A 16,546-nucleotide genomic window follows, 5' to 3' on the forward strand; every position below is an offset into this window, starting at 1 on the left:
AAAGGTGGGAAGGGAAGGGAAGGTTTGGGAAGGGAAGACTTGGGAAGGGAAGGTTTGGGAAGTTTTGGGAAGGGAAGGCAAGGCAAGGGAAGGCAAGGCAAGGCAAGGCAAGGGAAGGGACTGTAATTTGTCTAATGAAGTGATTAGGAGATCTGGAGGTCTGGTTTATGAGCAAATGAATAGATCATTAAAGAAGAATGAATTAAAGATTCAGACTATAAAGTGCCAACATGGAACAGAACAAATGTTGAGAATTGCAACCTTGTTAGGTTTACATAAAACTAATGAGACAAATTGCACAACTAGGTTTTCTTTTCTACAGTTGTCAGATGTATAAAGACTGTGTACATGACTGACTGCTGCATCCGCAGACATAGCATTCAAATCACCTTGAAAGGGATCTTGTTTGTTGAAACCACCAAGCATTTTTTGTTTTATAATTGGGGCAAGTAGAAGGGAGCAAAGGGGGCTTTGTACTTTCATCTGAGGGATCTATTTCCTTGGAAAGATAGACTTCTAATGAAGTATGGATTTCTACAGTGATTCACCAAGAACTGACTTATGCACCTGTAATCTAGCAGACCATTGGCAGAAGACAAGATTTTTACAGAGTAGTTAAAGGAAAGACAAAGATTTCCTCAAACTTGTTATTTAAAAGAGGAGGAAAAGGAGAAAGATAAGTGAAAGGGAAGGAAGAAGGGAATCCACTATTTCAGTAATCACAATGTGTTATTGAGTGTCTTACAGTTGTTTTATGGGAGGACCTTGGTTTCACTTCTCAGGACATCTTCAGTTTCTGACATGACTGCACCTTGTGGTCTTCTGCATAACCACTTATGACAATTTTTATTTTTTATTCTACTATTTCTGATGACATTTGAGAAACAAATTTCTACTATTTCTTATGACAGAGAAACAGAGGAATGGGATGCTGGTTAGTGAGATGTTTGGAAGCTAAGCTACCTATGTTTAAAACAATGAAGTGGTTAGATTGCCTTTCAAGATTAAAACAGTCCTGGAAAAGGAGAAAATGAGATTAACTGTCTAGTTCCCAAAGTTGTCATTAGTTTCAACAGAACACATTTGTGTGTTTCAAATCAACCAAAATTTGTTCTGATTAAGAAAAAAAAAGAACAAGTGGCTTTAACTTAATTTAGTAATTGCATATGGTATTTTCACATTTAAAGACTAATTGATAACAACTGTCATTTAAAAACCAGCTACTTTACAAAAGTACATTTCTCCATAGGTTTCCATAACGGTTTTTACTATGACTAAATTAGAACACAACCTAAATACCTGAATACTTCATTGCTTGATAGACTAAGCTTCATTTGACCTGTTCCAGTCTATGATGTAAACTGTATCATATTAAAATTTATTGATGCTATTTAATTGGAAGATGGCAGCATTTCTCATTAGCCACTTAAAACGAGACCAACAGCAGAAAAATATCAGTATGAAAGCTATACAAACAAAAATCCTGCAAATCAAAAGAATCCTGCTTATTTACTGATGTTTTACACTGAACAAAATCACTTCAACCCACAAATAACAATCATAATAATGAGTAATTAAAGGAAGGGACAAAGTCAGGACTACACTATTCTATTCCCAGTTCAGCTACTGACTCACAGTGTGATTTTGCTCATTTACCACCTATAAAATGGAAAATGTGATAATGATAATGACAGGGATAATAATGCCTACATAAAAGAATGCTAGGAGTCTTAATGTTTGGAGAGAGCTTTGAGATAGAGCTGCTATATAGACAGAGAGTATAATTAACAAGGGACTGCACAATTTGTACATTCTTTTAGAAGTAAAGATAGGTGAACTCTGTATATCTGAGATACCACAAGTCCTGTCTTGTAAGAGCTTATTTGGGAAACCATTATGTTTCGCAGTTGCCATTACATTGTACTGGAACCAGGCTTTTAAGAAGACCTAACTATTTGCCAGTCATTAACACAAGAATCTTTAAAGGCAGTTCAAAATAATCTCATCACCGTGAGTACTGGCTACAATTTGTCTTGTTGTATTGTCTTCTTTGTAGAGATGTGTAACAACGCATTTATATGAAAGACAAGAGAACACGATCACATGAACAAGGAGAAGAATTTCAGTGCCTTGGTGAATGCTTAATGCCCTGAGGCATAGGTGAGCTTGGAGATTTTCTGATACTATAAATCCATTCTGCAAAGTCTCTGAAAATGGACAAATATAACCCCAGAGATCATTTTCCTGACCAGTTCAGATGTCTACTCTGAGCATAGTGATATTCTTCTGCTTGTTGAAACCCTTTGAAAATAATGGGTTGCATTAGAACAGAAACCTAGTAAAAATGGGGATGAGATACTTTGGAAAGGTGAAGTCCCCCTTGCTAAAAGGCAAACCAAACAGTAGCTTTGGAAAGATAATATAAGCAACCAAAGTTAGAATAATAATGAGAAACAAATGTATGGATTACAGAACTTTGTAGACCCCAGCCTAATATCACTCTGTAAAACAGGTCAAAGGAATTTGCAAAGGTACATTGGTCTCTTTTTCTTATACAGTCAACTAGATTTTTTTAACAAATTAAATCAGCTAAAAAAAGAATAGTTATGTCATGGTTTGAGATAGCCCAAATTCCAATTCCCTAGCTCCATCCCCCTCCCACATCTCAACCCAATGTGAGATGGGTTTTTCCAGACAAAACACAACCAGACTCAGAATGGGGAAAGGGAATATATTACAATGACTATACAAATAAATACTACAATACATTATACACACGACTACAACTATCTCTACCATGACATAAGTATTTACAATGGATCAGATCTCTTCTCCCCTCCAAATAAAAGTCCAGGAGGGAAAGAAGGACAGATCCCTTCCAGTCTCTTAGGGCAGCAGCTTCTTCAGAGTAGCAGTCACTAAGCAGCAGCATCTTCTAAGGCAGCAGGCTCTCTCTGTCTCTTCTGTTTCTTGCAGCAGCTGATAGCTGGATCTCTGCCAGCACACACGAGGGGGGTATCCCCCTCGGCCACTCGTCTCTCCAAACGAGTGGTCTTCCGTGGGCTTCGTCACCCCAGACAAAGGTCGTATCACCACGTCATATCACGAAGCACAGGGGGTCTTCATGACGGTCTGGTATCTTCAGGAGATTCAAGCTCCTTGCAGGGCCTCTGTGCCCTGTCTCAGGCTGCGAGCTTCTTTGTAGCTTGCAGCAAGGGAGGGCCTCAAGGCCAACCTCCCACACCGTCCTGGCTGAGCTCTCAGGACGTCCGAGCTTCTCAGCTCCTCTCTGCAGTGCATATTGCACTTCAAGGCTCTTTCAAGTAAGAGTCTATCAACTTCCTCCTTCCAGGAGGTCTCAAAGGAGTTTTGGGGGGTCTGGTATCAGTTCTTACCCCCAAGAACTCTGTAGAACTCAGCTGCTGACTCTCCTTCCCTCAGGTCTCCTTCCAGGAGTCCCTTCTCTGGTGCTGCATGTCTTTGTTGCTTCTTCGGTTCAGTTCTGGCTGCTGCTTTCTCCGGCCACTGCCACGGCCACTGCCCACGATGGAGAAAACATCTCCCAGCATAACTATAGGCACCTAGCCCAGCATTATGCTGTTCCAGGTCCCCACAGGCTCCAGCTGGGGCTGGGGGCCAAAGCCCCCCTGTGGGGCTCAGAGCCCCTTCCTCGTGGCTCACAACATGGCCACCTTCTTCTAACCTCAAACTACAACTCTTCTCTTCCGGTCTGGTTGTGATATGTTTACATTTTTTGCAGGAGCGCTCATTGGACAGAAATTCAAAACTTCCAGGGGTTTCCACCCCTTGGGGTCTACCACTTTTCTTATCCTCTGGGGGAAAACGAAGTCCAAACCACTACATAAATAATCTTTGTGTGCAAACAAATGAGTAGTGCAGAGGAGTAGCAAAAACATCTTTTAATAGTTTGTTTTGTAGGAAAAATTTAGAACTAGATTTGTATAAGTCTGGCAGACTACAGGAACATGAAGTGATCTTAAAAGTTTTTTTGTAAGTTTACATTTTTCTGAAACATATTCCAGCCATGACATTACAAACCTATTTCTATTTTCCCCAAACCAGGGAAATCTCTCAGACCATCATGAAATGGAAAATGTAAAGGCTGTAAGAAAACTGCTTGATTGTTCTAAGCTAGTTATGTTTTATTATCATTAATTATGTCATGACATTAGAAGTCCTCACTAAGTCAATTTCATGATACTGAGACATTAAAGAAGGATCTTACTCTACAAGAACACAATTTGATTGAAGAACCAGTGAGGTAAAGCAAATTAGCTAAGGGCACCGAAAGGGTCAGTGGCAGAAGAAGAGCAGTCCTTGGATTGCAGCATCTATGATGTACATATGGAGCATAAAGACAATGCTTCCAGCATAAATTAGTAGGCCATCCCAAACCTAAAGGAGGTTATAAAGCTGTAAATATTTTGCATCCAATCTGGCTGCCCTGCCATGTTAGCTTTCATGGCCCTACTCCTCTCCGTTTAACCAGGTCTCTGGAGAAGCATCCTCCTCCTTTCACATCTCCATTTTGTTATTTAATATTTCAGAGATGGAGAACAGTTAGCTGGTGATAGAGTCCCAAGGAGAGTTACAGGGAAGAAAGAACAGGATGGGCATTAAGCACGTCACTCAGTGTTTCAAGATTTCTCACTGCTGAAAGATTTCATTTTGTGACAGAGAGTCCAAAAAAAGCCCACATTTCTGTAAAAGAGAACACACATAGATTGCTGCAGCTTTCCTCTTTTTAAAAAAAAACTGAATAAATCCAAATGCTGATTATGTGTCACTGAGTAAGAAAGACTGAGAGGGAATGCCTTTCATGAAGACTCTATTCTGTAGCTGCCTTTGTAGTCTTTCCTGAACATCTGTATGAAATGCTCAGCACCAGTCTCAGCAAAAAGCTAGATATTGCATGCATGAGGATTGGGTTTATGTTCTTAATTGAGTAGAAAGTATGGCATGTCTCTGATTTGTTAGCTACATTACTGGGGAACAGGATCTTGGGAGAGCTTTCTGAGGACAGCAAATGGGATAAACCCAGACAGAACTTATGTAAAATATGAAACATAAAACACAAAACTTCTGTGGACGGAAAACAGCCATTTGTGATGTTGTACTAAACACACTGTTTGGTAGGATTTTTGCCCATGAAACACTAAGGATTATAGGAACATATGAGGACCCCAAATCCACAGTGATAAGAGCAACAATTCGCTTATTTTTACCTGCGATTAGAGTTCATATCATTTGCTCCTCAGAACCCCCTTTGCCACTTTTGTTTTTCTGCATTAAAATAACTTTGATGGGTATTGCTTGTAACAACAAGGAAATTGTTTCTTCACTTCCAGGGATAATCCAAACCACAGAGAAAGTCTGCAATGAAGGCTATAAAGACTGTGGTTAGGCCATGTCCAATGGTTGTTTCATGCTGTATTGATCCTGGCACTGCTCCTCTCAGCTCAGGATATGGTAGATTTCTTGTTTTTCAGCCTCATTTTGCCATGACCTTCCTGAGAAAAGCTGAGTAGGAGGCACAGAATATGAGTGTCGTAAGAGTGTCAATGGAGAGCGCTCATTTGTGACAATGGCTGGACAGCATCCAAATGAGCATAGTCAATATTTTATGAAAAAAGCCTTACAGAAGATTCATTGCCTCTTCTTTCTATCTAGGCCGATGCTCTCCTTTTGCCTTATCACAGCTCAGTCATTAATACTCTTCTTGCTGCAAAACTCATTCACCTTCTTCCTAGCATCTTCAGCAGGCAGCTGGCTTGACTGCTTCCATACTCCTTTTCAGTGCCACTGCTGAGTCTTCCTGGGAGTTTCCAGGCCCTGTGTCTGAGCCCAAGTCCCTGTATTATGAATGAGAGAACTTTGTAGGCTGAGTGTGTCCATCACTGGGTCACATACACACTCCAGCAGTATTCTCTCATTCCAAAAATTTTGCATCCGAAGCCTTGGATACACTTCAGATTTGTTGACCTGTAGAGGAATAACGGCTGTGATTTCAAGACAGTGGAGTCAGAATAAATTATACCAGGACACAGAGTTTGTGCAAACGGCATATACATACTCAAGGGAATTCTAACTGTTTCTACAGCTGAATAATACATGCAGGATATTTTACATGTGGACTGTTGTAGGTGAAAAATGTCCTAAAATTCAAGAAGAAGCATTGAAATCATTAGCTATACAACTTCAGGTTCCCGTTGTGGCTAGCTGAAATATGTTCTTAGCTTCTTGTCAGGTATTGATGCCAGCTGCCTAGGGTGCTGCTAAGCCTCCAGTGCAGTACTGCTCTTGCACTTTTAATTACAATTTCCACCACGGAAAAACCATTTGGCATATTTCTGCATAAGTGACTAAGGACTCCAAGAATGTTCACTCGCTTGTTCTTCAAATCTAGAAACTTTCTTTATTATCTGAAAATTAAGGTATTTCTCTTATTTTTAGCTCTTTGCAATGTGCCCTGGTGATCTATTCTGGCCTGGGCTTTCTTCCCTCTGACTTCTCAGTCATTGCCCTGCAACATTATCAAGATTTCAAATGAGCAAATGAACACAGTTTGTACCACCATATTCTGGTTTCTCCATCTTTGCTTTGCACTGCCTGCTCTTTCCTCATATCCTACGCATAAGGCAGATTTCTCAGCATCTTCAACTTACTTCCTTTATGAATGGTATTTCTCAGGTTGTCAGTTCCACATCATCTCCAAATCTGCACATCTTGTTCTACATTTCCTTCTGTATGGTAACTGCTATCTCCTATATATAGCAAAAACAGAACAGGCTCAACATATTGCCACTTGTCACTCTTATCCCACTGTCTCTCTACATTCCTCTGTCCCATTTGCCATCTCTGGTTACTGTTAGCAAACCAACTGAGCATTTCATCATCAGTGTTCTTTTGTTAACCTTACAGATTACTCTCTCAGTGGGCATGGAAAGCTATCCAGAAGTCTTTGTGAAGGATGCCCACACATTCACCCTGTTCCATTTTCATTTTCTCCACCTGAGCAAGATGAGCCAAGGTGGCAAAGTTTGAACCTCTTTTTTTCTGCCCATGCTGAGAATCTCTTACTACTATTTCTATCCAAGTGTTCAATATTTGCTCCTCACCAACTTTCCTGAGTCTTAGAACAAAAGCCAGAAAAAGGTTGTGTAGTTACTACTTCTTTGAACTTTTTTTTTTTTTTTAGTTTTAGAAGCCAAAGTAGGTATCTGTTCTCTAAGTGCAGTAGACTCAATCTTCAGTTGGCATCAGATCAATAGAACTACACAGTTTTTAGCCCAGTAAAAGTTTTCTGTGTCTTTAGCTTCTAGTATACCTATTGCTGCATAATCTGAGATCTGTGAACAGTTCATATCACTTTAACAGGTACCACCTGTTACTGAGCATACACATGCTCATTGCTGAACTGAAATCCAACATACACCAACTTTGGCTCTGTGAAGGTGGTTTAAGTTAACACATTTTTTATCTTACAGCCAGGGAGAGCTAAGAGCATGCACCCACACACTTATGAAGCCTCAGCAGATGGTAATTTATTAAGTGGTAGGACCCAATCACTTTCATTTAGTGCCTGTATTTTACAAGCAAAATATTCTGTCTCTTTTATTTCCATTGGAAAATTTAAGGCCTGTACCAAAGTGCCCTCTTGGAGTTTTGGTTGGCTCTGGCTGTGTTTCTAATCCTCCGGTCTTTATAGATTTAAACCAAAGCAGAAAAGAAGCTTCTTGAAACACACATAGCAGACAGCATGAATCTTCTCCTCTGTTTTGGTTTAAATATATTCTTCTCACACAGCTTTCTTAGTAAAACCTTTTACCTTTAGGTATTGGAAGATACAAATGAACACTCTCTTTGAGGTGTCAAAGTCTATGCTTGACTGTGATGCAGAGGTGACAGGAACAGGGTAGGTGACTTCGTTGCCTTTTCTGTCTGCGAATGTCAGAAATTCCACAGGTGATTGTTCATAATGAAATTACAAAATACGCTCACTGTGTGTCAATAAACACATTTACTTAAGTTATGAGGTTTTTCTAATTGTAGGTGAGGCCTTATTTTTCTACCAGTAAGTCTTAGGAGTGCCCTGATAGCACAGGAACCCTCCTTCTCTATCTGCTCCCCCAGCAAATCTGAAGAAAACTGTTTGGGAAACATACATGAACACATTTTGGATGCCCACAAAATATACTGTAAACAGGATCTTCATGATGGAAAGGCAAGTCAGATCATACCCCATGGCAGAGTGAGGCAGAGGGACCCTTTTTTGGCCTCTCCAAGTCTGACCTTGCTGGAGATGAACTTGGTTTCAGGCATCTCAGTATGAGACCCGTCCATTCAAAGCAGAGCCTGAGCACCACCTCCAGCTACACCAGAGGAACAAATGGTTGAACAACCATTCTGTTCTGTTCAGACCAGCATTTCAAGGAAGTTTAAGCTGTGGGTCATTTACTATATACCAGCCTACAGGATTTTCACCTTCCTCATTCTGGAAGTAATGTTAACTATCCTGGTAATGCTTAGGTCTATGTTCTGGTAGTAATTTTATCTGAAACATTTTATCCTTGTTCTAGTCACCAGCTTCTGCTAGATTTCAGTGGTTTGATGGGATTTACTAGGAAATATAATCGTGTCAGGAAACCATGCTGCCTGATTTTCCCTAAAATTTTGGGGGGTCTTCCGTTACACATGTACACGTGATCTCAGTTATCTACATTTAAAGCAACTTCTGAAGACTCTATATTTGCTCACAATCCTCTAGATGTTTTCTTAATTGGTTGAATCAGTGTTCATATTTGTGGAGCCTGAAATATTTTTACCACTTCTGTTTCCACTTCTGAAGATAATTTGGAAGTTACTTCCAAATGTTTATTTTATAAGCTGCTGTTATACATTCATCTTAAAACATGTCCTGTTTTATGCATTGTTGTTTATAACCTCTTCAGAAGTTTAAACTTCAATATATTTGCTGATCAAAATGCATTTCTTCCTAATGATAAAATACATATTGTTTTACAATGTTAGGATTACTGACATTTGTTTGGCTTTAAGCAACTTAGTAAGATCAAAGGAAGAATCAGATTTTTATTTGCACAAGAGGTATAGCCAGGGCTATAACAGTTAATGCTAACAACATTATCGGGGGGGAGTTAATGTCACGTCTTAAAACCGTCTAGCTTTCAGAGAGTAGAATAATATCAAATGTGTGGGCCATATAATCTGCCTGCTGCACAGTTCATAACACTATCTAAATCACTTCTTTCTAGCTTTTGTTAGGATCCAACTACCTCTTTAGAGAAAACTATACATGCAAAACCACAGAAACAGTGCAAGCAACTTCTGCTCTTGTTGCATTTGCCCCCCTATTCCACAGTTCAATCAACTTAGCTGGATGTCCGCTAAGTGGAGAAAAATGGACCAGAAAAAACTCCCAAGCAGACTGTCAGACAGGTCCATGTATGCCTCTCTATTTCTGCCTGTAAGATTATTTTGGAAGGATGCCTGTGATTTATATGCCCAGGTAGCAAAGAGAGTTTATTTCTGATTTGGGAGGAGTTCTTTGAACTGCCAACTGATAGTGCAAAGATAATGTTAAAGCCAGATAGTTAACTTCCTCCAACCTTCCTTTCAACATAGGGGAAAATGTCTGTGTCTGATCAGCCAAAAATTACACACCCTGAACTCAGATTTTGCTTTGATCTTCCTTTGATCATGCATATTTACCAGGAAAAAGAAACTCCCTTATATTTGGGGTTTGAAGGAAGAATGAGGAGATAGAAACAATGAAGGGGAGGTGGACAACACATTGTATTGATTTTAATTAATAAGCAGATCAGTTCAGAGAACTATATGTAGATATATATAGATATACATAGGTGTAAATGGAAATAAACATACATAATTTGAAAGACTGTGAACACACACACAAAAAAGGATATTTTCTAATATTTTTGAAATCCGAGGTTCTAGTCTGCCTTGCGTCACGGTGAGTTGTATTTTTGGAGAATATTGTTGCAGTGGGTTCTTTCCCTAGTTGTACACCTCACCCTTCCAACATCAGAGTACAACTGAGCAAGACGTAAATTCACTTCTGAGTGATCTTAGAGGTCTTTTCCAACCTAAATGATTCTGTGATTCTGTGATCAAACTTCAAAATGTGAAGCAAACCCACCCCTTCTCCATCATAGCTAATGTGGCTTCTTAGCCTGGAATTATCAGTGAGCTCAGTAGTGGCTAACTGTATTTTTTGTTGTTACAGTTCTTATTTTGTGGAACACTAGAAAGGAAAATAATTTAGTAATACCACAAGGATTTCTTGGTTTGATGGTGAGGTAAATGGGAAGCCATGGTTGAAAGAATATGTCTGCCACGTCTAGAACCCAAACCAGAACATGACATATTCACAGATACAGAACCTCAGCAAAACCAAAGCCCTTGTCCTTTCCCCCCTGTAGCTTAAACAGGTGTGGACACCAGTGCAAAGCTCTGCTCAGTACCACTCAGCAAAAACAACAAAAACCGGATTATAATCTAAGTTACTCATGCGGAAAGTCAGTAAGTTAGAAACCTAGTTTTCCAAAGTAAACCTTGTTTTTTCAGATGAGGACTCAGATGAGCTCCTAACATCTCAGATTAGGATTCTAGGACATGTAGCTCTGGATGAAATCGTTCATCAGGCCTTTATTTCTCTTGGGAGAGGAGAAAGGTGTTCTTCTACAAGCACTGAAGTCCACAGCTGTCCAGGGACTAAACTGTGCCTCTTGGACATCTTCGCTTCCCTACCTCAAGGCAACCTTATTTTACTTTCTAAATGCCTGGGCTAAAATCTTACACCAAAAAGGAGATTATATTTGCTCATGTCTGTGAGTGGCCAAATGCACAGGGTAGCAGAGGAACTTACAAAACAGTTGTATTGCTCCTGTGGTAATAAGATTCAAAGTACTGTCAGAAGCATTGATTAGTTTACCTTTCAAACTTGGATACCACTTCAGAATATGTCAGGAAGAAATTATGGGGCAATTCTAGCACTGTTAAACTAAATATACCCTGATCATCTCTATCTGCATCTTCTGATACAGGGATGTAGGCATAAGATATTCATACTCTGGTAGCACATCCTTTGGGGACCTTTGACACTTCCCTGACAAAAATGAATTGGCCATGACAAACTGAAACCAAAAACACTAAGAAAACAAACATACGATACAAGTCATTCTTCAGAGATTCCCTGAAAGCTGCTATAATATTCATCATAAATTGTTTTACAAAGTCATGAGATTTAGAAGCAGCAATGATGGCCACACTGCACCACATTTCCTGCACCATCAAGTGGCTAGAATTGCACACCACAGGTGTGTGGAGATGCTAAAGCAGGGAAGGAGACAACTACACCTTTATCTGTCCTTCTTCTACCAATGCTGGACAGAAAAGCAAATGTGGCACTTTCTCAGCATTCATAAAAGGAAGAAGAAAACTCTTAGCAATTACAATGCTTAACATTTAGCTTCTAACCCTGGGGAAAAAAATTAAAACAATAGAAAAGGTCTTAAGAAATAGTCACTTCATTTGCAGAAAATAGTGCAATGATGAGCAATAAGATGCAGGATTTATAAAGAATAGATTTTGCCTGACAAAGCTAACACTTTTTTATGGAATTACTGAATTGATGGTAATGGATTAATGGAACAGAATACATATAATACTCTTGGATTTAAGTCATATTTTTTGAACAATTGGTCTGATCATCCTCTCCCTCAAAGGCAGGCAGCTACACTGACACGAAACTGGAGAGCATGAAAATGGAAGGCTGCCTCCTAAATTTCACAAAAAGTACTTAAAAAGCTCCTCTGAACCTGCTTGTGCCAAAATAATTTCTCATTTGGTCTGAAGTCTAGAATGAAGGACCAAAACGAGGCTAATAGACAAAGAGAAGAATACCAGTTTATAGAATGGACAGGTAAATATTTAAGGATCAGTTTTGGGTCTTGCCTTTTTAATACTTTCAGTAATCACAGAATCACAGAATATTCTGCCTGGAATGAGCTAGAAAGAGGACTAAACAACATATTAATGAAATTCACTGGTGATACTAAATTGAGAAGAAAAACAGGGATGCCAGAGACAAAGGACAGAGGGATTAGAGTAACTAGTAACACAGGCCAAAAATAATAAGAATCACTTTGGAAAAATGCCACAAAGCACAAGAGAAAAGAAAATTAGCTTGGAAGATGATTTCTTTTAGAGGAAGTTTCATTGATAGCAGAAACTTCATAAGGACTATGAGGATAAAACCCAGTAAGTTACTTTCAAGCTTCTAAGGAATATGGTAGTTGAAAAGGCTGATATATTGTGTGTGTGTGTATATAAAGATGCAGCAACACAGAGAAGCAAGAATCGTTCTCTGCAAGTCTGAGGTGAAACGTGTGAAAATACTGCTCCATTTCTGGTGAGATTTTCACAGACCACAGGGGAGTTTAAAAAACCACAGCACAAATAAGAGCACTGGAAAGTCTGTTGCCCAAAAAGTGATTAAATTTGAAATACATAGAGTGAGTGGTGACCTAGGACGTGATACTAACATTAAAAGGTGCAATCAGCAAGCAAGAAAAGAATGGAAATAGAGGCAGCAACAGGAACAAAAAGTCAGCAAGAACAGGTTTGTGGAAGAGACCTAGAAGACTTTTATCTCTGGACCAGTTTCACAATAGGTGTAACAGATATAACCTACGCAGCTTGTGCTTGGCCAGAGACCCATGTCAGACTCGGGGTGCTGAGTCTTCCTATTTCCCTCAGTCTTTTGGTTGTACCTTGGGCTCAGTTCTTAGCATCCTGGTTCTTCTTCTGATTGCCCTGGCCTTTTTCCCAATCAGCTCTCTTGGCTTTGAGCCAGATGTGCATATTCTTTGTTTGAGATACTATCCTAGATCGTGGAGATCAAACCTCACTCCCACCAGGACCTATTTCCACAGGTCCTTTTCCCCTCCTAGCAACACGTACTTACAGCAGTTTCTGCATTGGGATTATTTCAAGCTCTCAAAAGATTTTTCTGGATATTTCTCACATAGCCCTAATTGAGATTCACTTCCAACCTATTTCCAGCACAAAAGAAGATGCAGAATTTGCAGGTAAAATTGTGTTCTTAATGAAATAAGGAATGGGAGTCTGGTGAAAAGAAATAGATGAAACCTTGGAATGATAAAATCTCTCAGAGAATGTGCTGGGGTAAAAGGGAAAATATACATAAAGAGGAAACCTATGGAGTGTTTGGCACAAGTCAGTAAACATAAGGGCTGACTCACTAGGAAGATGACCAAAGCATCTAGATGGAGGCAAGGTCAAAGTAGACATAGAGAATTTTCTAAAGGTAGGGCATTGGTAGGGCATGTTAAGAAAGATGAAGAAAATGCTTTTTATTCATCCTAAAATGCCCAAACATTATCTTATCTTACTACCCCTCAAGACACAGCCTTTATGGTCACAGTACACATGCAGGGTCAGTGATTTCTGCCACAAAAAACCCCAAGAAGCTTCCCTCAAATGTTTTCTTGCTGGAAATAGCTCCCTACATTCACAATCCTCCTTTTAAAGAACGAATTTTAATAGGTATCTTTTTTACTTTTGTTCCTCCCAAGTGCTTCAGTTTTATTGCGGCTTTGCCTTTGTTTTCATTTTCATGTTCTTTCCATTCTACTGCATTATGAATTCTCATTTTACTTGCTGAAAATTAGAGCTACTGTACATATATTTAGAATACATGGGGGTGTATGTGGATAAAGATATTAATAGATACACAAGCATCACATAGCTCTCATTACTGTTCCAATATTATCAATTTTATTCACCATATGTCATGCTATATAGTTCTCACCTTTACTAACTTTAGATGGCTGTTTGTACATAGTCCATTAAAAACTGATGTACAAATGTCCAGTATTTCAGTATTCAGAATGCTTTTTGATTATGTTTCTTGGCTCGAATGTGATATAAAGAAGTTGATAATAAAAGAATCTCAAACTAATGTGACTGCAGGTTGCCTCGAAGAGGGAAATTTATAATGACTAAAACAGCATCAGACTAAAGCTGTTCTATCACATTTAAACAATGGGCAAAGACATTAACATGGGCAATCAGAAAAAAGGTTACATCCTGCTCATCAGAGAGAATTCATGTTAATTTTCATTCCACAACGTTTGTCCTTATTTTCACATCTTAAGGCCAAGAAAAAAACAGTCTATTGTCATACAGTACTTTATAAATCATAGCATTTGAATACGTCATTCTGCATGAATGATTGATGTACATAAAGCTAGCATATCTTGTATTTTAAAACTTCATTTTACATGAAGACACTGAACAGAACACAATATACTGCCATAATAAGCAGGAGCTGATGTTTCAAGAATTCAGCTCTGCAGGTAACAAAAAGTAAGATAAAAAGCAGGAATAAATTCCTTTTTTTTGATAGCATTCGAAGTGTCACAGCCAGATACTGTATTCCATTTTGATCTCTATGCACTGTACTTTCAACTCTATTTTTTATGGTATTATAACCATTCAGCCGTTAATATTTCTCATCCCTTTCTAAACCTCACACCAGATAAAATCAGGCCCTGGGGAATATCTCCAGAAAAGGGGATATTTGGCAGCATAGAGCAAAGAGGTTTCCGGTACCACCATGCACGGTCGTAAAAGGGGGGAGGAACCAGCAGTTTTTAACCCTTATCCTCCAGCACCAGCATAGACGTACCTTGCTCTGCAGGATGCAGTCACAGTATCACTCCCATTAGGATCCAGGCTGCATATCTCTGATTGTCATGGAGACTGTTTCAAAGTCTTGCTGTGCTTCAGCAGCCAAGCAGACAATAGTACTTGGTCTTAAATGGCTGAAAAGAAAGCAACAGCACAGTGTAAAAGGGAAGGAGCTGTGACTGAAAGGGATATAAGTACAGCAAGACACACTTCAAACTATTGCAGAGAGCTAGAGGTGTAAGTTAGAGCAACCTTCCAGAGGTGTATAACTGTGCCTTCAAGATAAATACAAGAAGAGCACTTTCAAGAATAGCACATTTCTCCTCCTTTCTCTCTCTCAAGCTAAAATGCTGGGGTGTTTTATATTAAATGTGTTAATTAGGAAACTATTTAGTTTACGATGTCTTCTGCTTTTTCATTCCTGCAGGCATTGTAAACATACCGAGTATTGGAGCAAGTGATATACAGTGACTTGGAAAAAGAGACAGGCAGAGACACAGATAAGTGCAAGGCATTAATAGAGCTGATTGCAAGACATGAGACAAATAAGTGATTTTCAGAAGAGTGAGGAAATAGTTTTGTGTCAAATAGCATATTTGCTAAGATTGCAACTTATGGCCATCCGTAAGCTGTTCTCAAGTCTGGTCAGTTCTTAGAAGAAATGGGAGTAAAAGGTATAACTGAGCAACACAAAATGCAAGCAAAATAAAATACAGAACACAAACTCAAAACCAACTGGTTTTAATCACATCTCAGAAAAAGGAGTCATCAGACCAAACTTTCACTGTAAGTGTGGTCAATAAAATAGTTAGGAGTATAAACTTCTGAAAAATTGTTTGATGACCTGCTTGTCAAGATCTATGTTCATATTACCACAAAAATCACAGCACCTCTCCAAGGCTGAGCAAAAGCAGTATGAATGATTCCAAAATTCTGATCTGAATCAGTACTTTGAAAATGTGAAGGACATCATCACTCTCAAAAGGGAAGTAAAAGGTTACACTGAAATTGGAGAAATATAAGAGCAAAAAAAGCTTCCACAAGCTTCTTCCACAGTATTTAGGGCAAATGATGTAAGAAGCAGACTGTGTGAAACAGACCAATACATTGGAAAATCATGCTCAGAGTAAAAATGAAAAATTTCCCTTTGATAAATGAAGAGGCTGAGTTTGCCGAGCACATATGCCATCTCATGGAAACAGATAAAGCAGGTCTCAAATCTCTTGGGAATATCCTAGGCAAAATTCTGCACCATGAAAACTTCACTGCTTGATCTTACAAAGGTACAACTCTTTGAGGGGAGAAAAGTTCTGTAACAGATTCTTTGTCAAGGAAGACTTGGAGGAACAGAAGCATGAGATAAAACAACAATTGCTAATGTCTGCCTAAAGAAAAAACTAGCAAAAATTATGAGAGTGTGACAATAGAGTGAAGTTTCTATTAAAAATGTTAAGATCAAGGCAGCCTGCACAAAGCCAATAGCTTCCAGTTGCTCTCTGTGACCTGAAAAAGCAGTTGATTGTGGGCAAAGCAAAAGGAAAAAAAAATTTGGAGAAAATCAGTCTTGGTGTTATTTAGGAGTCTAGGAGCCACGTGGATTTAGAAACCGTATGGGATATCTTTGTGAGCCTCTCAGTTTGGGATGCTGTAAGAGTCTGCAGAGAAATCACTGTGCTCCCAGTGACCAGAACTAGCAGGACACTGCCCACACCTGCATGAGCACTGGGTGATGACACTATACTGTGCCTGTGCTTACGTGGAATACCGAACT

At 39.1% G+C, this 16,546-nt stretch overlaps 1 long non-coding RNA gene across 1 annotated transcript in view; it reads left to right on the forward strand.

Annotated features, from left to right (window-relative positions):
* LOC116783042 overlaps positions 1-15,358 on the forward strand; it is a 23,183-nt gene extending 7,825 nt beyond the window's left edge. Inside the window, exons 2-3 of the long non-coding RNA XR_004355443.1 lie at positions 2,057-2,160; positions 15,203-15,358. This is a non-coding gene — a long non-coding RNA (uncharacterized LOC116783042). The remainder of the gene's footprint in view (positions 1-2,056; positions 2,161-15,202) is intronic.
* Positions 15,359-16,546: the final 1,188 nt, after the last annotated feature.

This window comes from Chiroxiphia lanceolata, chromosome 2 (genome assembly GCF_009829145.1).
Source record: "Chiroxiphia lanceolata isolate bChiLan1 chromosome 2, bChiLan1.pri, whole genome shotgun sequence".
NCBI classification, from domain to species: domain Eukaryota; kingdom Metazoa; phylum Chordata; class Aves; order Passeriformes; family Pipridae; genus Chiroxiphia; species Chiroxiphia lanceolata.